Source organism: Ambystoma mexicanum, chromosome 7q, assembly GCF_040938575.1.
Source record: "Ambystoma mexicanum isolate Mex_15411 chromosome 7q, UKY_AmexF1_1, whole genome shotgun sequence".
Lineage (NCBI taxonomy): Eukaryota > Metazoa > Chordata > Amphibia > Caudata > Ambystomatidae > Ambystoma > Ambystoma mexicanum.
The window spans coordinates 594,548,252-594,574,132 of NC_090941.1; positions in this window are offsets into that span (position 1 = coordinate 594,548,252).

Here is a 25,881-nt window from a genome sequence, read left to right on the forward strand (position 1 = left end):
CAGAGTCCTCGTTCTGGCGCATTCCCATAACATGTGGATCAGATCCGCTTTTTCCCCCCTGCACCAGTTGCAGGTCGGTTGTGTCCGGGGATTGAAGGTGGCTATGCAGCACGGGGTTAGGTAAGTTCTATGCAGAATATTTAACTGAATCTGTCTGAATCTATGATTTCTGGACACCTTTTTGAGGAATGTAAGAGCTCTGTTCCATTCCCCTTCAGACATTTCCCAGCCTATGTCCACCTCCCATTTGCTTTTCATTTCCATGCTCCGGGGATTTGGTGTGTCGATCAGGTGGCCATATATTTGCGAAATGGGTCTATCGCCCTCTCCTAAGTTGTACATCAGAGTGAGGAGTGGGTCTGTAGCTGGTTCTTCCGGCAACGAGTCCCATTTGCGTCGGGCCACAGCACTGGTTCTTTGATACCATAGAAATTGGCCGGTATGTATGCCCTCCATCTCCTGTAGCGAGATGAACTCCCTGAAAGTGCCCTCATCATACAGATCTCCCCAGGTGTAGACCCCTTCCCTCTCCCAGAGCCTGATGTGTTTCAAGTCAGAAAGTGTTGTGCATAAGTCTGCGATCAGGGGAACTTCTGGGGCATAGGGGTTCCGTGAGTTAGTGAGCGTTTCCGCCCTGTGCCAAATTTTCCTTCCTTGATCAGCCAAAAAGGCTAATGTTCCCAGCAGTTTGGACGGCACTCAGACCAGTTCTTTCAGATGGAATTGGGGCAGCATGGCCTGTAGCAATGGTGTTTCAGATGTGGGTTCATCATCTAGCCATTTGGTCACAAAACTAAGCTGTGCTTCTAGGTAATATCTTTCTAGATTCGGAAGTTGAATACTGCCTTGGCTATATGGTAGGGTAAGCAACTGCAACGCTATCCTGTGCCTACCTTTCCCCCATAAGAACTCTCACAGTATGGTCTCGAGCAGTCGGAAGAAGGGTTTGTGTATATAGTAGTGTACATTTTGAAACCCATAAACGAATCATGGGAGAATGATCATTTTGATTATCGAAGCTCTGCCCATCATCGAAAGGGGGAGTTTCGCCCAGAACGTCATTGATTTGTGTAGAGCTGGGAGTGCTGCCTTTGTGTTGCGTTCGTGCATTAACTCGGGGGTATGCATTACGTGCACTCCAAGGTAGCGGAATGATGTATTCTGCCAATGGATCCCCACCTCGGGGAGTGCCTCCAGATTCACTGCTTTCAGGGCCGCCAGGGGGAACATACAAGACTTCGACCTGCTAAAGCTTATCCCAGAGACTTTGGAATAATTGTCCAATACTTCTAGCATGGTTGGTATGTTGAGGTGTGGTTCCCTGACGTATATGAGAATGTCATCCGTGTAGAGCGAGATGTTGTGATCCACGTCTCCCAGCCTTACGCCTGCATCAAAAAACTGCTTTCTATAGTAGACAGCTATGGGTTCTAGTCCCAGTATATATAGCATTGGGGATAGTGGACAGCCCTGTCTAGTCCCCCTGCATATATCCCAGGCCTTCGACACATACTTCCCAGATTTCACCCTTGGTTTAGGTTTAGCATACAAGATGTTAATCCACCTGATAAACCCGGGGCCAAAGCCAAACTCCCTGAGCACTGCTACAAGCCACTCCCAGTAGATGGAGTCAAACGCTTTAACTGCATCCAGAGACAGCAGTGCGTATGAGTCCTTGTCTTTATCGGTTGCGCTATAATATGTTGTAGCCTGCGTAGGTTCATGGATGTATTGCGGCCCGGCATGAAGCCGCACTGGTCTGGGTGAACTATATCCCCTATTATTCTAGACAGCCGCTTTGTTAAAATCGTAGTCAGGATTTTAACATCATAATTTAAAATTGCAATTGGGCGATATGAGTCACATTGGTCTGCCGGCTTGTTGGGCTTGAGGATCAAAATCACAAGTGTCTCCCTCATGCTTTCGGGTAGTATTCCTTCTTTGTATGCCTCCTGGTACACTGCGTGTAATAGGGGGGTCAGGGAGGACTCATACGTTTTAAAAAACTCTGTGGGCAACCCATCTGTACCAGGTGCCTTGACTGTGGCCAGGGATCTAATTGCATCGGTAATGTCTTTGGGCGTGATTTCTGTTTCAAGGGAGTCGGCTTGCTCAGGGGACAGCCTAGGGAGCCCTATCTCCTCCAATGTTTCTACCAACTGTTCATGGGCGACCAGCTCCTCATGTGAGTACAGGTGGGTGTAAAAGCGAGTGAAGGTATCATTTATACCCTGCTGTGTGTAGTGTGTGTTTCCATCCTCATCTTGTAGTGAGGTGGTGGGGTGTTTGGGGTGTTCTTTTCAGGATAGCCAGGTGAGTAATCTGCCCGGTTTGTCCGCCTCAACATGTGCTCTGTTTGTTCTGGCAGTATAGTCGAACTTTTCCAGCCTGTTCCACGCGGTTATGTTCCTCTCTCTAAGTTTTGCAAGCTCCTCTTCTCTCTGTTGGGTATCTACAGGGATTGTTTCTAGTCGCTCAATTTGCCATTCCACTAGGTCTAGTTCTTTCCTGAGCAGCTTCTTGATACCTCCCGCCTTTGCAATGATTTCTCCCCTTGGTTACCACCTTTAAAGCCTCCCACACTATTGTAAGCTACACTACCGGTGTTAACCTCTAGGTAGGCATCAATAGAATTACGCAATTCCTCCCGGAAGGCTGGGTCCTTCAGGGAGTCTGTGGGCATTTTCCACATGGGAATGGGGGGTCTGGGCCCTTTGTGATTCCATGTCATCAGGAGCGGGGAGTGATCAGCGATAGTCCTCCCCAGGTATTGTGCTCCCTCCACCCGGGGTAAGTGTTCCCTGTCTATGAGTATATAATCTAGTCTCGTGTGTAGCTTATGTGGAGATGAGTAGAATGAGTATTCGCGTGCTTCAGGATGCTTTTCCCGCCACACATCAGTCATGTCCAACCTCCCCAACATGGCAGACAGTGCTGCCGTAGCGGTCGATGGGCCTCTCAACTGTGGTATGGACCTGTCTAGCCTTGGGTCGTGCACACAGTTAAAATCTCCCCCCAAATAAAGAGATTGTTCCTATACTGTGCAACTCTGGGGTACAGTGTGTTCAGGTAGGACGGTATGTTATTATTAGGGAGGTAGGAGTTCATGATGCATACTGCTTCCTGTTTAATGAATCCCCAAATTACGACAAACCTACCTTCCGGGTCTATCTCTGTTTTGTCCACCCAGAATGGGAGCTGTTGGTGGATCCAGGTGTAGACCCCTCTTGCGTATTTAGAGTAAGTGGTGCCAAATCCCTGTCCTCCCCAATGTATTTGTAACTTGGTCACAGAGTCCGCCGTGCAGTGGGTCTCCTGTAGTAATGCTATTATTACCACTTTTCTGTGAAGGTAGGTTTTAATCCTGTTTCTTCGGTGATAAGTCCTCAGACCCCTTACATTCCATGTCATTATTTTTATGGTGGTCGCAGCCATAGGGGTTCAGTAACAGATCCGTTGTCCCCCCTTTCCCCGCCTTTGCTGCCCCTGGGCTTGGACCTGCTATCCAGGGGTCGGTCTGTTTTGGGGTTGGGACGTGAGCCACCTCCTTTCCTCCTTCCCTTCCTCCTCCCCTATCAGTGTCACTTGGAGACTTATTAACATTAACAATCCTCATTCTAGTGAATGAGAGCAACAAACCTTTCAACTCAGAACTTCCCCCAGCAGTTGCCTCAAACTTGCAGCGCTCGGGGGCGCCTGATCCTTCCAGGCCTTTCCGGGCCTCCTGGTGTGGGTGGTGTGTCGGAAGTCGGCCTCCACGTGTTTCAGGGGGGTGCGTCGGCTTCGTTGTTATACGCATGGGTCGGTGCGCTCCTGCCCGCCGTAGCGTTCTTGGAGTTGTAAATCTCAAGCGGTCCGGTGTTCATTCGGCAGTTGTGCGAACCTTTATTCTTTCCTGTTGCTTGGTGCATTCAATGGCCTGTGACTTCTTGCGCAGTGCTTTCCTTTTCATCTGCAAGGTTGTTGTCCTCATGCCACATATTTGCCGCTGCCGGGGTCTCAAGAAAGATATCTTTCCCCTTGTATAGTACCTTAAGGCGGGACGGGAACATTAGCATGTACTTGAGGTTTAGCTTGCGTAACCTAGCTTTCACCGGCACGAATGAGTTCTGTGCTCGCTGCACCGCGGGGGTATAGTCTGGATAAATGACTATTTTGGCGCCATGTTTCTCGATTTCCCCACCTTCTCTTGAGAATCTCAATATAGTCTCTCTGTCGCGAAAGTTCAAGACTTTTGCAATTATTGGGCGCGGTCGGGAGCCTGGGAGGGGGCTTTTCTGTAGTGACCTGTGGGCCTGTTCTATCGAGAAGCCCTGGGTCAGTTTGCCGGCCCCAATTTCTTGCAATAGCATCATTTCTACTAATTCAGTCGGGTCTGGTCCCTCCGTGTCTTCCGGTACCCCCAGGATTCGGATGTTGCCACGGCGGGCGCGTCCTTCTGCGTCTTATGATCGCGCCTCTAGCCGCGCTACTTGCAATTCAAGGTCTTGGACCTTAGATTTAAGTTCTGTGATGTTGTTAACATTGTCTTGCAGCGTTGCCTTCGCTGTAGTCATCCTTTCAGTAAGGTTACGGGGATCCTGTCTCATCAGCTGCATGTCCGACTTGATTTCATCAATCCTGGTTTCGATGGACATTTGTAGTGCTGCTATAGCTTGTAGCACTTGCATATTTGTTGGATCATCCTCGTTGGTCATCGGGTCATCTGCTGCTTCTGTTCCTTGTTGCTGTTTAGCCCTGACCGTGGTGAAGGAGTCCATGGTCGCGGTTTTTAGTTTGCTTTTGGGGGGCGGCATCGCTTGTCTTTGGGTGTACTCCCACGGCTTTTTCACGTTCTGCGGGGACGTGTATGTTGAGTCGATTGCGAGGGTGGTCGCCGCAAACGGGAAGTCGTCAGCTCGTGGATGTTCCGGAGGGAACCGCCCATCATCCTCTCCCTTCTCCGTGTCTCTCCGTGTCTCTCGCGGTCTCCCGCCAGCCGGCGCCGTTCGGGGCCCTTCTTCCACGCTGCGTGCGCGGGGTCCCGGGAAACGGCGCACCCAGCAGTCCCCTCCACCGTCTCCTCCTCTCGGCTCGCGGTCCCGGGGCAGAGACCCGGGCCACAGCTAGCAGTTGGGGTCAGTCCACCCCGGGGTGTCACCGGATCGCCGGGTCGGTTGCAGCGGGCCTCTCTCTCTCCCCTCCGGAGGCTATCCGCTCTCCAACAGTGCACCTCAGATAGGAACCGTGGGCGCCGCAAATTTGTTGGGCGGGGGCCTCCTCTCTGTTCGCCTCGAATAACAGTTATCCCAGTCCGATTTTCATGCAGAAACTTCATCGAGAGGAAAACGGTTCTTCTTCCCGTAGCTACTTCAAGTGTGCTTGTTTAGCTTAAGTAGGCCGAACGATTCGGTCCGTTGTAGGATCTCAGGCAGGAGCGCGAGGAAAGCACGTCCTCACTCCATGCGCGCTGGCCACGCCCCCCAGAACGGACAGGCATACCGCCCTCCGGACACCCCCATTTTATTTATTGACAAACATCCCAGGACACATTATGTGTTCTTAGAACAGATTAAACTTGCCTGAGAACAAAACGAACAGGCTTACCGTCCTCAGAACACATCCACTTTGTTTATTTTCAAACATTTCAGGACACCTCCAGTGTTCTTAGAACACTTTCAGCTTGCTTGTGAACAATACGGACAGGCGTAGTGTCCTCGGAACACCTCCATTTTGTTTATTTAGAACATTTTAGAACATCTGCGTTGTCTGCGGACAAAACAAACACAACAGGGGGTCTACCACCTAAATAAATACAACATTTAACCCATCTCTTAGTCCCCACCCTCCCCAAACACTTTCACACAACAACACACTCTACTAAATACTATTTTTCAACAAAGTTTCACTGCGCTGTCTGCGGACGTCCGCGAATCCAAGATGGCTGGCGTTCCCGAAAATCTGACGCATTTCACGGTCTTCACCATCCAATCAGTGAACACGTCGAATGTCCGCGGACACGACGCAAGCCAATTAGCCAATCAGGACACTATCCGCAGACCGAACAGGGAAGTGTGTCCGCGGACCGAACATACATATCACTCATTTTTTGTGACCTACTTTTTGGTCATTTTAAAAAACTACTGGAAGGATTTTCACCAAATTTGCAAAAGCACGCTTTTGGGACCAAGCCGCTGCTCCTGGTCCAAATTTGGTGAAAATCCGTCCAGCGGTTTTCTCTGTAGGTGTGAGCAAAGTTTTTGTTCCCATTCAGTCTATGGCAAAAAAAAGAAGTTTTGGGACCCCCCTTACAACTTTGCCCCCCCCTGGACCAAACCTCACCAAACTTTGCAAAAAAAATTCAGAGTGACCCATATACTTTGTATGCAAAGTTTGGTGAGGATTCATCCAGGGTGAGCAAAGTTATAAGACACCCAAAAAGGGCTCTTCCTATGGAAACAGCAACTTAACCATAACTACACAGCCACTACCGTGGCTGTGTAATATATATAAATGTGTGTGTGTGTGTTTTAATGCATTATACAGCACACTTTCTGATAAAAATTGGCTAAAAAGCCAGACCATTTGCAATTGTTTTGTAGGGTAACACCAGTCCAAAAATCCAATACATGCAAGGCACCAACAGTGCAAAGGAGCATTAATGCTTTCATTAATTGAATAATTTGCTATTAAAAATGCCATGCCACATTGAAAACATGTCCAACTGGCTGTGCAATGTAGACCAGTCTAGACGCTTCATTACATATTACAGTAAAGCATGGCAGGCCATATTTAGACATACCTAGACTGGTTGCACCAAAATGGCAGTCGAAGCAATAACAATGATGATTGTTTTATCACAGATGCCCAGAAAAATATACATTGCCACAGTAAGAAATGGCTAGACTGGCAGTAACCAAATGGCAGCCAAGCCAGGTAATTACACTTAGCAGAACTGCTTTATCAGCGATGCCCAGTTAAAGAAAGTCAAGGCAAACTAAGAAATAACTAGACTGGCTGCACCAAAAGGCTTCTCTAGCCACTAATACCACATATCATGACTGCTTAGTCTGGAGATGGATTGCCATTATGATTACCCCCTGCTCCAACCCCCAAAATCAGCACATCGGCCCAGAATTACCTCAACGTCCGTCTTCCTTGTCCCAGTGCTGACATATGAGGCACCTTCCCTCATAGGTAAGTACAAGGATGAGGAAGAGTGAGGCTAGAAGTAATGACGATTACAGGTAACTAAGCCAGACATTACCTTCATGTCCCACTACATAATCCCAGTACTTGTGTATGAGGCAAACTGCTGCATTCACAAGTACTGGGATGCCTCATACACAAGTACTGAGATGAGGAAGAATCGGGATAAGAGTAATGAAGATTACCAATAGGTAATCATGGCATTAAAAAAAAGCAGTGGCACAACACCAGTGATCTGACTGGGCTTCAGTCCTCTCCCCCAACCCCTGAAATTTTGGCTATGCTGACTCGACCTGGCTGACCTACAAAGCCGTTGCCGGACAGAACAGGACAAGGCCCAGCAAATACTAACATAAAGCATTTCACTTTTCCTTTTAATTTTATTTATATTTATTTTGGATTTGTAGAGCGTGCTACAGCCCACAGGCATTGTGGCGGTATAAGGATATGTATGATAGCTTGCTTGAGGGTTACATTAGTGCGGCCCATGGAAAAATGCTTAATACAATTTGAATGGTTACAAAATTCTTGGTTACAGGCTCATAAGAAGAACACAGATACAGGAATGCATAGCTTGATGTGAAAGGGCCATTCAGACAAAAAGCCTGGTTTTGATGGCCTTCCTGAAGGCTGCATGAGAATCAATCATCTTGGTCGGGGCAGGGAGGGTGTTCCAAAATGTTGCGGCCATGGCTGGGAAACTGGAACCACCAGCACGCACTCTACGTGTGGGAGTAACAGTGATATGGTTGGCATATGCAGACCTAGATGGTCTGGAGGAGGTCTGTTTTGTGATCATGTGTGCCAAATAGGGGGGTGCTAGGCCATGAAGACATTTATGTGTGAGGCCCAGTGTTTTGAAGACAATCCTTTCCTTGACAGGTAGCCAGTGTACCTGCCTCCTGACCTCAGAAATATGGTCCCTGCGTGAGATGCCTTTAGCGGCCCTTAAGGCATTGTTCTGAGCTATTTGGAGTTTGGCTAGATTCTTCTGGGAAGTCCCAACAAAGAGGGCATTGCAATAGTCCAGCCTTGAACCAATGATGGCCCTTGCGATGGTGATGCAGTTCTGTTGGGAGAGGAAGGGCCTAACTGCGTTGATCAATTTAGAGTGATAAGCTGCGGAGGATGCAATGGCATTGACCTGCCTATCCATGATAAGGCTAGGTTTGAGATACACGCCAAGAGTCTTGATTACTTGAGACACTGTGATGGGAATGTTGTCAACAGTAAATGAACAGTACTGCTTATCCAATTTGCTCAAGGTGGAAGTGGAGCCAATTAGCAGACATTTGGTTTTCTCACTAGTGAAACAAACCAGTTTTCTGCCATCCAGAATTGAATTGTGGAGTAGATGGAGTTGAGGGTGTTCATATCAGTTGAATAGTCACCCGACAAAGGGATGAGCACCTAGGTGTCATCTGCATAATTGGTATATGAGATTCCCAGGGCATCCAGGATTCTGAACACAGGCCTGGAGAAGAGATTATAGAGAGTGGGGGCAATGCAGGAACCCGGTGGGACTCCGCATTTGATTGGACTGGGGTTGGTACTAGAGGAGTGAGAAAAAACCTTCATCACTCTTTCCCTAAGGAATGAGGTTATCCACTCACAGGCCTTAGGGGAGAAGTTGGCTGTGGAGGAGAGATGATGGCAAAGGGTTTTATGATCACCAGATCAAAGGCCGCTGAGAGGTCTAGGAGAAGGAGGAGCACAGGTTTGCCTGCGTCTCTTAGGTCATCCATTTGATTTTTTAAGTCAAGCAGTGCCGTTTCGGTGCCATGCCGTGGCCGTAAACCAGACTGGCATAGTCCGAGGAGGTGGATATCTTCAAGGAATTTTTGAACTTGCAGGTAGGCTGCTTTGTCCAAAATCTTAAGGAGGAAGGGGACAGTGGTGATGGGTCTGTAGTTCCCTGGGACAAGTGGGTCAAGGGAGGTTTTTTTTGGAGCGGTCGGACCCAAGCCTCCTTGAGGGCAGTCGGGACCTGGGCCGAGTGGAATGACGAATTAATGAAGGCAGTGAGGAATGGGACAAGGGCTGGGGCACAATACTTGATGATATGTACCAGGCAAGCATCCCCTTTACAGTTGGATGGCTTGATAGACTTCATGAGGGCAATGACTTCAGCTTTGCTCTTGTAAAAGAATTCAAACATCAGAGTCTGCCTGGTAGTAGCAGCTGCAGGGGGTGGCGTGTGACAGGTAGCTAGAAGAGAGAATAGAGCCTTTTGGTGAGCTAAAATGTTGGAGTGCAGGGTGTCAAGTTTGTCAAGCATGGCAGTTTGAATTTTGTTGCACCAAGACTTGTCCTTAACGAGGGTGGATGGTGGGGCTGAAGGAGTCTCCAGTTCTCTGAAGATAGCAAAGATTTCCTTCGTCCCAGAGTTAGCGTTGCTAATCCTTGTGTTGGATGATGCAGCTTTGGCTTGAGTAATGGCAGCTTTATAGTCTCTGGCAATGGCCTTAAAGGCTGCTTTGGAGGCATCAGTGTGTTTTTTCTTCCAAGTGCCAAGTGAAGCCCTTTTTTGGAATGAAGGTCCATTAGTTCTGGCGAAAACCAGGCATTGGAGTGCTTCGCTTTCTTGGCTTTTTTGATGGTGAGAGGCACAATGGTGTCTTCTGCAAGAGTTATGACTTGATTAAAGGCACTGGCTAAGAAGACAGGATCATTAGGGAACGGGGGCTGGAGTGCCGGTACCAGGAGGTGAGGTAGAAGGTTTTCTTTGGTCTGTTTTTTAGGCAGTTGATCTGGGTTTAGTACTTGCATGCCAGGGGAGTGATTGGATGAGTAGAGAGGAGACAGGAGACCGCTCATTCTCACCGCTGTCCATAAGTGCATGCTTTCAGACTTAAAGGAGAAAGTTAACTGCTTGTAACATTGAACCTGCACTAGAATAGTCTCATTAGAATGCATACAGAAGGTAGATGCCCACACAAATAGGTTTACCCCTCCCACACCACTTGTGAAGTTAGCGCCTCTCCCAACATTTGAAGGGTTCGCTGTCTCCCGAAAGTTAGGATTTGCTGAGCCCCTGAACACAAGCACACACACCATTCACCATGCACACACACACACACATGCACTCCCAGTCACCAATATATTTGAGTGTGTACCCATTCACCATACAGGCACACCCAGGCAGCCAACCATACATTAAGGTGTGCACCTTTTCATCATACACTCACTCACACACGCACACACAGCCACCCATACATCTGAGTGTGCACATTATCACCATATCACCATACACTCACACAGGCATATCCAGACTGCACCATGCACTCACTCATTAATGCACATTACATTATATACATACATATAAACACACTTACATGCACGCACACATTTAAAGAAAATACATGTTCTTACTTTTAATCCGTTGGTCCAGGGAATGAGACCTTCAGCTCCCTGGAGCAGCCAGGAATGCGTGTTCCCATCATATGCAGAGGTTTGGGAGCCCCACGTGTCATGGGGTGGCGGTGAGTCCCATTGCTTCAAAAAGAAATGGTTTCTTTTTGAAGTCACTCTGACTTCATAAAGAAATTATTTCCACTAAAGGACCAAACAGAGTGACTACAATCAGAAACTATGGGCCTCATTATGAGTGAGGCGGTCTGAAAACAAGGTTGCCGGTAAGCGTACCCGCCTGCTATGCCCGACAGGTCTGACCCTGGCAGACACAGCACCCCCAGCAGGCAGACCCATCACGGAAGCACCGGCATTGTTAGTGACGGTGCTTCCGTGAAATCATGGGCACTAACATTTTCCGGCACCTAGCTTCCTGGTCCACCGGGACTTGTAATGTCGCGGTAGCACCGGGAAGCTAGGTATTGGAAATGGTGTTACGCTGTCGGAGGCCTCGTAATGAGGCCCTATTTCTTTTTGACGACTTAGGGCTCCCGCCCCATGCCTTGGAGGCCACTAGCCTTTAGGCTTCCATGTCATGAGGTGGGGGAGCCCTCGGACTTCATAAAGAAGTAGAATCTGTTTTTAGTCACTCTGCCTTCATTAAGAAATGTTTTCTGTAAAAAAATATTTAAGAGAGTGACTTCAAAAAGAAACGTTCTTTTTTTCTGTTTTTAAATTATAATTTTTTTGCCTGAGGGGCCCCTCCCATGACATGGTAAGGGCCCCCTGCACCACATGGGTTGCGGGGGCCCCAGTTACGCCAGTGAGTACCAGAGGAAACTACACCGCCTTCATCCCAACCAGCCCGTGAGCACCACCGAGCTGCAGAAATTAGGGGTATCACACATATAGCCAATAGGAGAGTTTATTTGGGTGGGAAGTGCCTGTGCCTCAAAACTGATATGCTGCATAGTGTAAAATAAACTCATGCCACATTTTGTGTTGTTGTCTTGTTATGTCATGTTTTGTTTTTTATGATGACACCTTCTCCAGTGTACCACTGAACATTTATTTGGACAGCGTTATGCAGGTGGTATGCTCGAATCTCAGCCAGTAAGGTTATACAAAAGTAGATCATTGGAAGGAGATGCTTTATGCAAATGTGACACCTGCACAATGTCTGAGTCATCAAGCTTGTCTTGCTGGTAGTTGGTTTACTGCTGTACTTGTTTCCCCACAAAGCACTGAGCTGCCTCTCCCAATTTAACATACTATTTATATAGGGGCTAGCTCAGGGAATAGTCAGCCTCCCTTATTATTTTTTGTTTGGGCTATTAGGTGACACTGAACATTGATCTATTCCAGAAATACCCAGAATAGACAAAGCAACACAAAAAGGGGGTCAGAGCAGAATGGTATAGACGCCAAATAAAACCTATTACTTCCCTCCTGTCATTTTAGTGGTGGTTTTCGTTCATGCTGCTTCTTTACCAAACTCCACACTACACGAATTGCACTTTAAATCACTTCCGTGGGAGTGGCGCACCGAAAATACTGTAGGTAATGCAGTGATTTTTAGTACATTAAGGGATCCGTAGACACGCTCTGCAGTGGAAGGCTACCAGGGTAGCTCGGTAGGTCGAGAGACCATTGCTGAGATGTGATATGTTAAAAACTGGTTGTTGATCGTATGACTATTTGCAATTCCTTATAAAAAAACAAGTGGTATAAAAGTTGTTTGACTGGGGCATAGAGTGGGCTGATCGCTTGCTTATATTCAGGGCAGAGGTGGGGGCATTTTTTTTAAGAATGACATGTAGAGTCAACGCTCATGTGGGATTCAAAGCGGACGAATGAAAACACGATTTTGGACCAGGTGCTGTAGCTCACTGAGCTACCATATCTTTGTTTGCAGCATCCGCACACGTGAACATGTTGCTGTGTATTCACAGATGTGATTTCCAGGTACTTAATAAGCTCAATTTAAGGAACTGAGGGTGGGGACGACATGGCGTTTGTTGGGTTTTGGAAACTAGCACACACATTTTTGAAACAAGTAAACACCAGGCATCACATCCTGGTGGCGCCTGCGCAGCTGATAAAAGCAGCCAATACGAAGCCGGTCCCTCTGTGGCAATGGCCCCTTTCTCTTCTTATCTGAGATGTTTTTATGTTTATTTGATAACGCTATCATTCGAACAGCAAGGGCTCTCGATGCGCTGTACAGAGAAGCTACTACTCTATAAACAGCCTCGTCACGAACATGAGATGTTCTACATAGACCAGTCTACAGTTTGGCCTCCCTCTGAGAGCAGATTATAGAACCCAGAAAGCCGGGCACAGGGGGCACTCCAGTGCACATGTAAATAAACCGATTTGGTTGACCCATGTCAAAGGGATGTTTGAATTGCCACTGTGCCTATAACTGGCAAATCGAGTCTTTGGCACAGGTGTAGTGCGAAGATTATAATGGAGAGATAAAGGAATGGGCGGAGGGGGTGAGTAGCTGCAGATTATCATGGTCAGGTTTATTGGTGTTTGAACTGAACAAAGAAAGACAGCCAGCAGGAAACACTAACGTCCACTGAAAAGCTGTTAAGCTCTCATTGTCAGCAAGGTGCTAATATAGTCGAAAGCAAGCAAAAGTGCAACGAGGTAATACAAACACGGCTGGATACTGCAAGGCCTGAGGGCTGTGAGGGTGCCAGGCCAGCAAAGGTAGGCTGTAACATTTATGCTGCAGAGCGCAGATTTAATTTAACAAATGATTATGCTTTGTGATAAGAATGCCAACATGAAGGCAGCAGCTCGGCCCTCTCTGAGACTCCAGGCCCATTTTAACTGAAAACTTAAAAGGCCCTGGTGCCGTAATTGAATATAATAGCTGTATTTGACTTATCTATGCAATGTTAATCTATGAAGAATTGTGCAAGTCCTGTATTGTTTCAACAAGCACCTGGGCCTGATTTGCTCAGCATTTGATGCTATGCGGGAAGGTTGCCAACCTTGATCATTTTTTCAGAAATTATTGTTTTGCTACTTTGGAATTCACTGTAGGAGTGAAGGTATCCCCACCCACCTTCTACAAGCCCAGTTATGCTCTTCTTCGCCTCCGTCTATGTCTATTTTTTCCATTCGTCATTCTCGTGATTTTCTTTGCTTAATTTAACAAGGCTTCAGGCTCCAAATGGTGCCATGCCATGTGCGAAGGAGCTTAGCATGCCACGGTTTGTACGCTCATACTTTAAAAGGGAAAAATTAAACTACATGTTTATCATGCTCGAGAAGGGCAATCACACCTGTGTGATTTTAACTTAGGCTTGTTATTTCTAAGCAGTCTCCTGGGAGTTATTGGCCTAATTGCAGCCGTAAATGATTACTGGTGTAAAAGAAATGTCTTAACCAAGTGTGCATTCAGCCAGTTGATCTATATATCTTCCATGCACTCAGGGCCTGGTAGACACCAGCAATGAGAAGCCCAGCAGTTTTGGCTTTAGCTATTAGGCTTTTTACGGGTACTTGCATCATATGCCCAGGAAATCACTCTATTTTCCAGCCATTGTCATCTTAAGGTCAGGTAGAACCATTATATCAGTGCCTACCTCATACCTACACAAAAGCCCAAACTGCTGGCATTGCCAATGCTTGTTAAATATAGCGTTTTATTTAATAGGCAAATAACTGCCTGAATGCCTCCTCGCAAATGAACTCGGAAAGTGAGTGGAATATGTCCAGATTAAATAGAATTAAGTAGGCTTTGATAAAACGTACAATTTTAGCATGTGGTCACTATGCCTAAACCTCTCCGACTTAGCTGACTTGAATTATGATGACATTGGCATTCTTTACAAATTATAGGCTTTATTTGACCACAGAATATGCTTTATTTCCCAAGTACCTTCTGGCATGTATTAAATACAGTACGAATGCATTACGCACATTTTGGAGATCACTTCAATTCTGTGGGGACTTTGTTCAGAAAAGCATCTATTGAGTATTCATATTCCTCCACAAATGTCGGCTCAAAAAATATAAAAAGTTTAACCATTCTAGTGAAGCGCAAGCCCATTTCATGCAATTAATACACGTATTGCCAGTGCAATAAGGGAGTGTGCGAGTGAACATTGAAAGTATGGCTTCCATCAGAAGATTCACATGCTGGATATGAGTGGCATGTGTTGGATGTTGGCTTCACACACAAGCCATTAGGGAGAAAGAGTCCAATGGCCTCGTTTGAATGCCTGGGCGTGTCTAGTGACCAATCCCAGAGCCCACTCACCGGTTTATAAATATCTTTCACCTGGTGATGGCAATGGCATTGCAATCCTGGAATTTTCCGGGATCATGTGACATTCTCTTCCTCAGGTGGATAATGCACTTGGATCACTACTGTTCACGCAGCTGCTCCCCCCAGGATTAGCAGTGGGGGCTACCATGTAGGGATATGGTGGGCAGCATTACACAAGTCGCTATGCATTCCCCCAGATGTTGTCTGGCGTGTCAGAAACGGTTGGGATCCAGACAGTCTGCCTGCACAAAATCTGATGTGAGTGGGGACATTGGCATTTACCTGCACGGAAGTGGCAAATGCACAGACTGGAGTTCCTGCTCCATATATGTCTCTGATTTCTATGGATGCGTGCCATTATCTGCCCCAACTGAACACACTCCATTAGGGGTGCCCATGATCTGTGCCACCTCAGCCTTGTGTAATGGATACCTGGAACCAGATCAACCAACCCCTGGTGTGACCCTCCTTTGGTGCACACAGGATGCATGAGGGGCACACTGGACTGGAATCTGCATATGATTAACCACAAATCTGCTCCCATGTGCCATCACAGTTCACAGTAGCAGCAGTCCTTACTTTGCCATTGATTTGCGTTCATCGACCACGCTGTCAAAATATGCCTGCATGCAGTGTGGTGACAATTGACATGGTGTAATCAGACCTGAATCCGCGTCAGCTTCTGTTGATGAGGCAATCCCATGTGAAAAAACATCTCATTATAAACGTCACAAATAATTACAAAAACAAAGGAGTACAAGGAATTACTACATCAGACATCCTTAACAAAACACAACATTGCCAGCTAATGATGGTTTGAATTGAATATAAAACTAGAGAGAGAGGGGCCGCCGAGCCTTGGACAGCATTGCGGTTCTGCCAATGTCCGGTGAGCTCTAGCTGGTCCTTGAAAACTACAATCAAATAACAATATATTCATATATATTTTTGGAAAAGGGGTCTTGATCTCAAACCACTGGTATGTGTTTCACTGTAGTCCTGGCCATTCACACCAACGAGCAAGGCTGGGCAAGCTTCATCAGAGCATCATTGACCATTAAACTACAAAAGACAGTCAAGAAAGATCTGCCTTATGAAGATCAATGGCCTTGAACCATAATCCTCAACGAGATATTGCATGAAGAATCCATACAACACTGGGATAGGCGCCACATGGCATTTCAGCCGTAGTCAATATTTAAACGTTTTTTGATGCTGTGCATGGCTTAATCTGGCCAAGGCCCTTACACTTGTTCAGTACAGGACATCCGAATATGAAAAACCGATGAAAACAATAGGAAATCTACTCACAAGCTAGGTGTAGCCTATCACTGTATTGCTGTGATGCTTCCTATGATAGCACTTTGATGAGTATGAGCTTAACAGTTTGAGGATTGTGCCAGATCATAGGGTTCACGGAGGGGGGGTAGCAAAAGATAAAGGAGGCTAGTTAGGGGGGAAAGAACATGAATAGATTTGAAGATACAGAGAAATATAAAGGGGCACCAGCTCTGTATGGATAGCCATTCAGGCACGTAGGCAGTGGGGAGATGGGAGCAGTAACCGGAGGGGCTGAGGACAAAGGTGCATATCAGAGTTTTGGTAAGGTCATAGGTGAAGACAAGGCAGCTCTTGAGGATATTGAGACCATTGATCCTAGCATCAATGACCATTGGGGTTTAAGGTTGTTTGCACTGGAGAAGGGTTTTAGGGGGTCAGGGTGAAAAGAATCAGGGGAGGGGAGACAGAGACTTGTTTGAGGCTGGAGTACATAAAAAGGGTTGAAAAGTTATTGGATTCCCCTGGGCAGGTTCTTAATATTTAATCTGATTGACTTCCTCCTTCTCCCCATTGAACATTCAACATGCCCCGCAACCCTACCCTGTTCTGACAGTGCAAATACTCTTTCCCCTGTAAGTGCAGGTAGTCCCCCTCATCTCGTCCTATCACGGATCATATTCTCCCATTGCCCACCCTCTCGCCTCAACTCCCCACCCCAAAATGATGTGCGAAGGTTGTGAATGATTCTCATGCCACTATCAGTGCCCTCTGCTGCTGTGTGGCCTTCTGACGCCTTTCTTCATTTGTGGCCCGCATCAATACCTTGCTGGGCTGCTCCTACCCTCCCCTCTGCAGCACTAGACTGTTACTAGACCATGAAGATATATGCTGATGCACCTGCGCCAGCATTGATGTAGCATTTGTGACCTGAGATGCTCTGTGCTTTTCTGTAAATTGCAGTATGGTTTAATCAGAGTCTCTAAAAAATGTGGGACCATTCTCATTCTACAAGAGACTATGCCTGTGTGGATCTTCATACTCCTTTCTACAAAAAAGACATGTTTTACCTGCTGAAGTAAAGGGAATTATGTGTTGTAGATAAAATGCAACATAAAAATAAAGCGTTGGTGAATGTTTTAGTGAAGATGCATTGAGTCAATGGAAAACTGTTTAATGGTAAGTAATACCTTTCTTGCTTCTCTGGTCCATAATTCAAACTATACTGATCACAACTCGCCATTATGAACGACGCAGCAGTGCCAATTTTCTTTATCATATGCCGATTATCAGCATGACACGAGAAACAATACTCTTGTTTACGTGCATGTTGGACGGGATGGTAATAACCTTTCACTTCAGCACTTCATCTTTTTTCTTTGATTTATTTGACAAGTTCTCTGTCTCTTAGGTTTATAAAGTGTGTGCCAGTTTTTAATATTCGTAAAACACCACTGTTTAAAGTAGCCATCTCATACTTTTTCCCAAATGACAGATGGAAAATAAATTAACTGTGGTGTCAGAACCTGGGATCTTAAGCATATCATTCTAGAGATAAGTAGTCTGATACGATTATATGGAGTAGCCCCAAGTCATATTTTCTTCCTTTAGGGGAACACAATAAGCTTCTGAACCTTTTTCTTAACACTCACCGCACCTGTTTGCCTGATACTGTTGGTATATTTCCAAAGGTATCACCCGTGATCACCCCGGAACGCAGCCGGTAAATTGTGTTATGGTAATTTGTGTCATCTATAACACCAGGATTGACAAATTCAAATTCACCAGTTTTGAAGATGTCTTTGTGGATCTGTGTGATTTTCCTGCAGCTGAATAACCTGCGACTTAAATGTTCACATGGGAAATGAACGCAATACTAAATGTTCCTACATTTCCCATGATGACATCCATTACAAAACAACCCCAAAACCATACAAACACACACCCCCACTCACACTCACAACACTTCCAGGTATTTTCAAATCAGTCAGGTACTGCCATCCATGGGAGCAGCCCAGCCCGAACTGCTAGGCAAGGTCCCCTCTGCACAGAAACACAAGCAACTCCAGACACGTTTCAGCCATGTGAGGCCGAAACATGTCTGAGGATGCTTGTGGTCTTGTGCAGAAGAGAGGTGATCTAGCAGTTCGGGCTGGGCTGCTTCTTTCGTGGTGGGACCAAGTGTGATCTGTATATGGTCTTTTCCCTTCAGTAATGTATTGGCAGGCTGAAGAACGATGCTCTGTGGGGTTGCCCAGAGCAATGACAGAGATTAGGATTAATTCCAAACATTCCAGCCATCACCTCTTTTGTTTTGAAAAGTCATCTAAGAACATATGCATGAGCTCCCAAAAATAAGTCATTGTAATTGTATAGCTTGCATCCAACAATTGCTCTTGGCATTGCAGCACAGTCGCTCTCAGGTTAGCACATGTTGCTCTGTTTGAGAAACATCAGATGGAAAGCAGAGCTTGAAGCAATTGTATTAGCAAGAACTAGCATTGTTAAGTAGGAATCCAAATGCAGGCCCAAGGATTTCACATAATTTTAGTAATGAAAAATTATGGTCACCAATGGAAAGCAATTGATAAAGATTCGTAGGTGGTTGTAAGCCTACGAACTTGCAAAAAGTAGGAATTCCTGTCTTATCAAAGCCAATTATCACACATCTGGGTCTCTACAGTCTCAAACAACTGCTTAACTTGGACTGCGTCATGAGGCACATCTTCAGAAAGTCCAAGAATGATGTGAATGTCATCAGCATAATTCTGAAATATGCCAGCTGCTGGGTAATCAAAAGGTCACGTAGTGGTTCCAAATAATACTGGGGACAAGGAGGATCTCTGTGACACTCTACAATCAACATCAGTCTCATAGGAATGAAAGGAATCAATCCAAACTCTGGACTTTCTAAATGATAAAAACGCCAAGGGCCAGTGTGAGACTCTAGAAGAGGACCTTGAGGCTCTGTTGTTTCCTATATGTTTGTATATCACGCAGAAACTGATTTTGTTGTGATTGTTGTTTCAATCCCCCTCATTTGCAGGTTCTGATCATGTAGGTGAACAATAATTCAATTATAATGCCATTATGTTTATTTTATATTGTTTTCATAAACCTTTGGTGCCTAAGAAGTTTGTCTCATGTTTCTGTCATGAATGTCTTTTGAAAATGAAAGGATGTCAAGACATTGGTTTCATGGGGGCTTATTTAGAGTGCGGAAAATCTGCTGGCACAAAGGAATGCATGGAGCGTGTTGGATTTTCCGCCAGCTCAAAGCTGGTAGAGTCCTTCATTCTGCCAGCAGAAACCTGGTGCATTTCAGCATTCACCCCACTCTAAAAAAGCACTATCTATTGCTAAGACTAAGGTAAAAGGCTTTGGGGGTGTGCTTAGGTGCCATGGAGTAGGACGTGCCTTCAGTGCAGCTCCTGAGAATCCGTGATGATCCGACAAGAAATTGTGCTTACAGGGCATACTTTGATCCACAAAGGCTATCGTTACATGTGTTAAGAAGTGAGGCATGCCTGGTGAAAAACTGGGACTCCTGTGTGCACGACAGAACTCGAGCTGCGGGTTGCCAGTTTGTGACAATTGACCGAATACTGGCAACAAAATGGCCATTGCAACGAACAAAGGACACAGAGGGATGACTGAAGAGCCTGGCGCTGTTGATTGTTGCTGGTGAGCACGCTGTGGGCTGCACGACAAGAGCAGGGAGAACTGAACTGCTGGGATCGCTGATACGATCAGGATACATTTCTGCACTGACAGCCTGACAGAGAAGGCTGCGCGTGTGGAGCTCCAGGAAGGAGAGAGAGCGGAAGATCCAGGTGACTGCGAGGAAGAGCCCCTAACGGTGCGATATTCCTTTGGCGACCCTGGATGGGAGGTGGGGGTCAGCCGTAGGGACAGCACGCCACCCGGGTGAGTGCACCGGAAGTACAAGATCACGAGAAGGCAGGTGACAGCGTGCAGTCACTGGAATACCGTGGCGAGGACCAAAAAGGCAAAGTGGGAAACTGGCGCTCCACATATATATTAGAGGCCTTGAAGAACGTGGCCTCGGCTGCCCAGCAGATAAACCCTGCTATACTGAGATGGTAGTGGACAGCACAAAGCACTTTCCAGCATAAGTGCATGCATGACTGCAATACGGCAGGATGGTTGAGAGGTGCCATTGTTGGGAAATAGAAGCCGCTGGCTAAGACAATGAATGGGACATAAGCCTTCGGGCGTAGTGCATCCTTTATCTCTCATGCATAGAAGCTTACAGGCACATTGAACATTTAAGGAGAACAGCTGCTCATCCACAAACACACAGTGTGGAGGAAGGTGGTGACCCACATAAGAACATATTGCAGCTAAGGCGGGATGCCACGTAGTCATCTAATGGCCAAACTTTATGGTCTCCCCAGGAAGGGGGTGGGTGGAAAACACTAGGGCATTGAGGCATCCATTGACAATGTATGTAATTACCACCTGGGGGATACAGTAACCTGGACACAATCTGGGTCTTGACAACATCAGGCGTGACTAAAGGCACACCAGATCGAAGTGAAGGCCCCCTCAAGACGAAGAGGTGGGAAGAGAACGGGGAGCCCGCCTCACGAGGTGCAGCAGGGACTTCGGAAGTCAACGGAGCACCATCTGGGAACAGCTCGGGGCTTGACTCTAGCTGAAGTGACCGCACAGGACACACCCACAGGCACATAGTGGAGGGAGCACCCAAAACCCAGACACTGGGGTAACATAATCCACGGAAAGCACTGCACAAAAGTGGTGACCCCTACAGCTGGGGCTAGGCGGCACCTGCCAGGAAGGCAATCAACACTGTAATACTGTTACTGCTAGAGTAGACGGGTGGGAGCAGACCCCATAGGGCAGAGGGAAGTGCCCATGGGAGTTTGAGGATGCACTGAGTCAAGCGAGAAGAGAAGTCAGTAGTCATTACAACTCGTGTCACAGGTAGGAGGATTCTACCCGTCTACAGTGAGAATCCATGTCTGGCACAAAAATGGCCACAAAGCTGGTAAAGGGCAAAGGGAAGCAGTCTACAATGGAGGAGTTCGCCAAGTCACCAGAGACGACAGAGGCGGGCAAAAACAAGGGGCAACTTACACATGACGAACCCACCATGGGGCGCAATGACCAGCAGATCCTAAACGTGATTGCAGATCTGAAAGTATCGGAGAAAACAAGTTTGTTACTGCATTATCCGACCTCAAGCCCTCTTTGGAATTTAAGATAGATGCAGTTCAAGTGGACGTAAACTTGCTCCGGAAAGATGTGAGAGCGTTGGCGGAGTGTACAAATGTACTAGAAACTGAGGTGAACCCTAACACCGCCATCGGCTCGGCGAATGCTGCGGAAATCCACAAATTGTGACAACAGGTGTGCAACCTGGAAATCAGGGCAGAAGAAGCAGAGGGTCGTGCTCGGAGGAACAATGTGCATATCGTAGGGCTGCCAGAAGGGGAAGAAGGGCCAGACCCGACCAACTACATCGAGTCTATGCTGCTTCAGGAGATTATAGGAGGGACACTATCCCAAGGGTTCGCCGTGGAGAGAGCACATGGAGTGCTGGTCCAGAAACCACCACCGGGAGCCACCCCTCGACCGATCATTGCAAAGATCCTGAACTATAGATACAGAGAAAAGATCCTGGGACACTTCCGGAAAGGTGGAACGATACATAGAGCATTAGCCTCTGTTACAGCATACCCTGATTACACTTTCTTGGTACAAAAGCAGCGACTGCAATATGGAACGATCAAGAGGAGGTTGTGGGAGGCGGGATACAGAAATATGCTGATGTACCCCGTGAAACTGAAGGTGTTTCACAAAAAAAGTTCAAGTTGGGGGTAGGGGAGGGATTGGCAGTTGGGGGAGGGTCTGGGGGAGGTGGGTCAGGACACAGGGAAAGGGAGAGCCAGCAATCAAAAGCCATTTCCACCAAAGAGGAGAGCGGGAGCAGAGTTCGGGGGAGTGGGAAACAGATGAGATGGGAGACCCTAAGATAATGATCTGGAATGTGACATGGCTCAAAAGTTATATCACATGGAATACGATCATGCTGTACCTTAGAAGACAGTGAATAGACATTGCATTGATACAGGAAACACATTTGACTAGAGATAGATTGGAGGTACTAAAGAGGAAATGGAATGAGACCACAATTGGCACAACGTAATCCACGTATGCTAGAGGTGTCATCACATGTATAGCTCCACATGTCCCGTTTAAACTGCTGCAGCAGGAGATTGGGACGGATGGTAGAATGGTATTGTTAAAGGGGTTGTTGGGGAACAAAGAAGTAAACATCATCAATGTCTATGCCCCGAACAACGATACCACGTCATACTTTAAGGGACTGTGTTGATGAATTTGTAATCTGAATGGAAATAGAAAATGACAGGCAAACAATGTACTCGGTCAACGGGTGGCTAGGGCGATATGCAACTACACTGAAAGAGCTCAGGGGGTTATGAACAATGATGTGAAAATCACCTGTACAGACTTGGGTATAAGGTTTCCCCCGAAGCATAGAGTAACAAGTCTCTCTGTGTTTGTTCTTGGCCGTGCTCTAAAATAAAGCAAGGCCAAAGTAAATCGAAACCCAATGTATCAATGTCTACAAATCGAGGAGCACGCATTGAGCGACCCATTTCGCATGAGGGAGGAGACATTTGATGAGTGCACTCACCTAAAGTCACTCTTGACAAATACACTAAACACTGTAGTGATGAGGAGTCGCCCTTCTCTTGAGGTTTGCACTAGATGTTGTTAACTATGAGCAGCAGCCAGAACAACTAGAAATCTTGCTGTTTCTAGAAAGTGATGTTGCTGCTCAGTGGCCATTTTTGCCTGAATGAGATACATTTTGTAATAGGAAGCGGGAGGGCAGGATTTCCCGATGTGGTAAGTAAGGAACTATATTGTCTAATATAGACTGCAATAATATCCAATCTAAAGATTAATGGGTTTTATGTGGGTCAGGACCCGTGATGTAAGGACAGTGCCTTGCCCATATGGTAATTGCAAATACTCCCAGTATTGTTGAATTTCTAGAAACCCCTTGATAAAGAAATATATATTTCTTTATCGAGTCAGTCGAATGGACCAGTTTAATGAATCATTCAGCCCTGTGTTGGGTGTGTCAAGCCTGTAGATCCAGTGTTGTTTGAGGTTGAAAAGTCTGTTGTAAGTTGTGAAATTACCAGAATCCATGTGGATGGTTTTTATGATGAAACCATGCAGGTCATTTTCTATATGTGTGAACTCCAAAAAGTGTTTAATTGAAGGTGCTTGAGTCTGTGAATTCCTAATTCTCGACCTGTGTTCAGCTATGCGTGTTGCTGTATTTCTGGTTGTCATCCCTATGAACCACTTTTCGTATGGGCAAATGATGAAATTATTATTAGAATAACACATTCAGCACTATATAATACTGCATGATTATCAGTTGGAATAGGATCTGAACATTCTGTAAATAACTTATAAGTTTAATCTCCACACAAAAGGTGACAGCAAAGTGGTGGTGCTGGTTTGTAGTGATGGATAATGTGATGACGGCGACTGGTGTGGAACAAGTGCCAACAACACAATCCTCAGTCTTCCTCTATATCCACATTTCCTTCACAGCGTTAAGTATGTCCCCAAACCATGCCTGATAATGTAACTGGGCAATCCAAAGCTATGGTGAGAAGCATAGGGTGTACTAAACATTACAAGTGACTTGAGGAGCTCTCATTGGGTCCTGGCCAATGCTTATTCAATTTAAATGTATTAATATACTTACAGCTTATATGCTTTGTATATACAACATAACAACAATGTTAAAATATGTAAAATTTGACTACATGCTACATTGGTTGACTACATGCTACAGTGGTGCCCGAACAAGATACACATTCTAGACATGTTCACTTAATGGACAGGACTCAGGAAGTTTGCACTCATGGACATGAGAACAATGATTTGGTTGGGGGGCAGCGGGAGGAGAGGGAGGGAAAGGATTTGGGATAGGGGGAAATGTCCCATTGTTGTTGTTTACAGAAAATGCGATAAAAATATGTTAAAAAATATGTAAAATACATAAATAAAATCCATAAAAAATCCATAATTATACACATAAAACATAAAACAGTCTGTTAAAAGTTGAAATCCAATTCCATAGGGTTCTATTCGGGCCAGTGTACCCACTAAATTCAGATATTAATTAAAATAATATTCCTTAATGATTGGTATCTCGACACATTTCAGGTAAAATGTAACCATAAAATAGATACAATTCTGATCATTCCAATCCATGAACATTTGCTATAAGACCATTAGTTCCCAAGAGTTAAAACAGTTTTTGTAAGATTTCAACGTTTGATCTCTAATATGAGTCAGACTTTCACATCTTGTCAATATGTGTTCTAATGATTCAATTGTTTTTTCACCACACAGCCAGCAATCCCGCTCATTACGTTTGATACCTTTCCTTGCACCTTCAATCTCCAGAACCTTACATTTATTACATTTTAAGAGTATGTACTGTCTTATCACCCACGACTCAGGAAATGCCTTGATGTAGTCAGGAAGGCTGTTTCGAGAGTGTATGTACCGAATGAAGGGTACACTATCAGAGTTACTCGATAATTGTACTATGTCATTTTCTCAATCAAATAATCTAATTTTCTTATTAAGCCAATATTTTATCCCCTTTGTATTGATCACAGATATAACTATGTCGCATTCTCCCTTCCATTTATTAGAAACAGTAAATATTTTTCCCCATGTGCCAATCTGAGTATTATTATCTAGGCTCAGAAATGCCTTGGCGTAGTCCACCATTATTGAACTGTTGTTCAGTGTCATTAAATCAACTGAGCACATAAAGGATCTATTAACAAGAATAGATCAAATTCATGTCAGTTCATACTCAAGATAAATCAACAGTTACAGTTTGCGGCATTTGGAACAGTTTTCAGAGCATTTTTGCTTCAAATCTTTTTAACTCTAAGTGGAAAGTGTGCCCCCATATCTCAATGCAATACACAAAACCCCTCAAAATTGACTAACCCTGTCTTTGTCCCCAAACGGACAACAGACCAGTGATACGTTTCTTTACTTGCTTTTTTCAGTAGATAGACAGAAGATGAGATTCTGTCTATCTACTGAAAAAAGAAAGTAGAGAAACATATCACTGGTCTGTTGTCCATTTGGTGACAAAGAGAGGGGTAGTTAATCTTGAGGTGTGTGTGTATTGCTCTAAGGTTCTCCCTATTGTTTCAAGATTTTCCCCCCGTCAACAAAAAAGTAAGGAGTTCCCACTTTTTTGACCCCATATCTCAATTCCATATTTTAGAACAGATATTATTTTCATTGTGTACAGAACTAGGACTGTGCTCACTGAGAATCCACCATTTCTTCCAATAAAAACCCTCACATATCCTACTAAACTCCAACATTTCAACTTAGTTTTCTCCCAATGTAGCTTCCAATTTCGACTCTCATCTACTAAGAGTCCGAGGTAAGTATATGAATTAACATGCTCAAGTTTCTTCTTATCCAGAGACCAACTCATATTCACCAACATTTTACATTTTCCCTTAAATATCATTATTTTACTCTTTTGAGTGTTAACTCATAGGCCGTTCTGTTTAGCGAAATCACCAAGGCCATCAATAAACTTTGTAGCCCCTTTGGTGTGTAGTCCAGTAGCAATAAGTCATCTGCTGGTAAGTATAAGCCGAGCCAGCCTATACGCTCTGTGCAAACTTTTACAG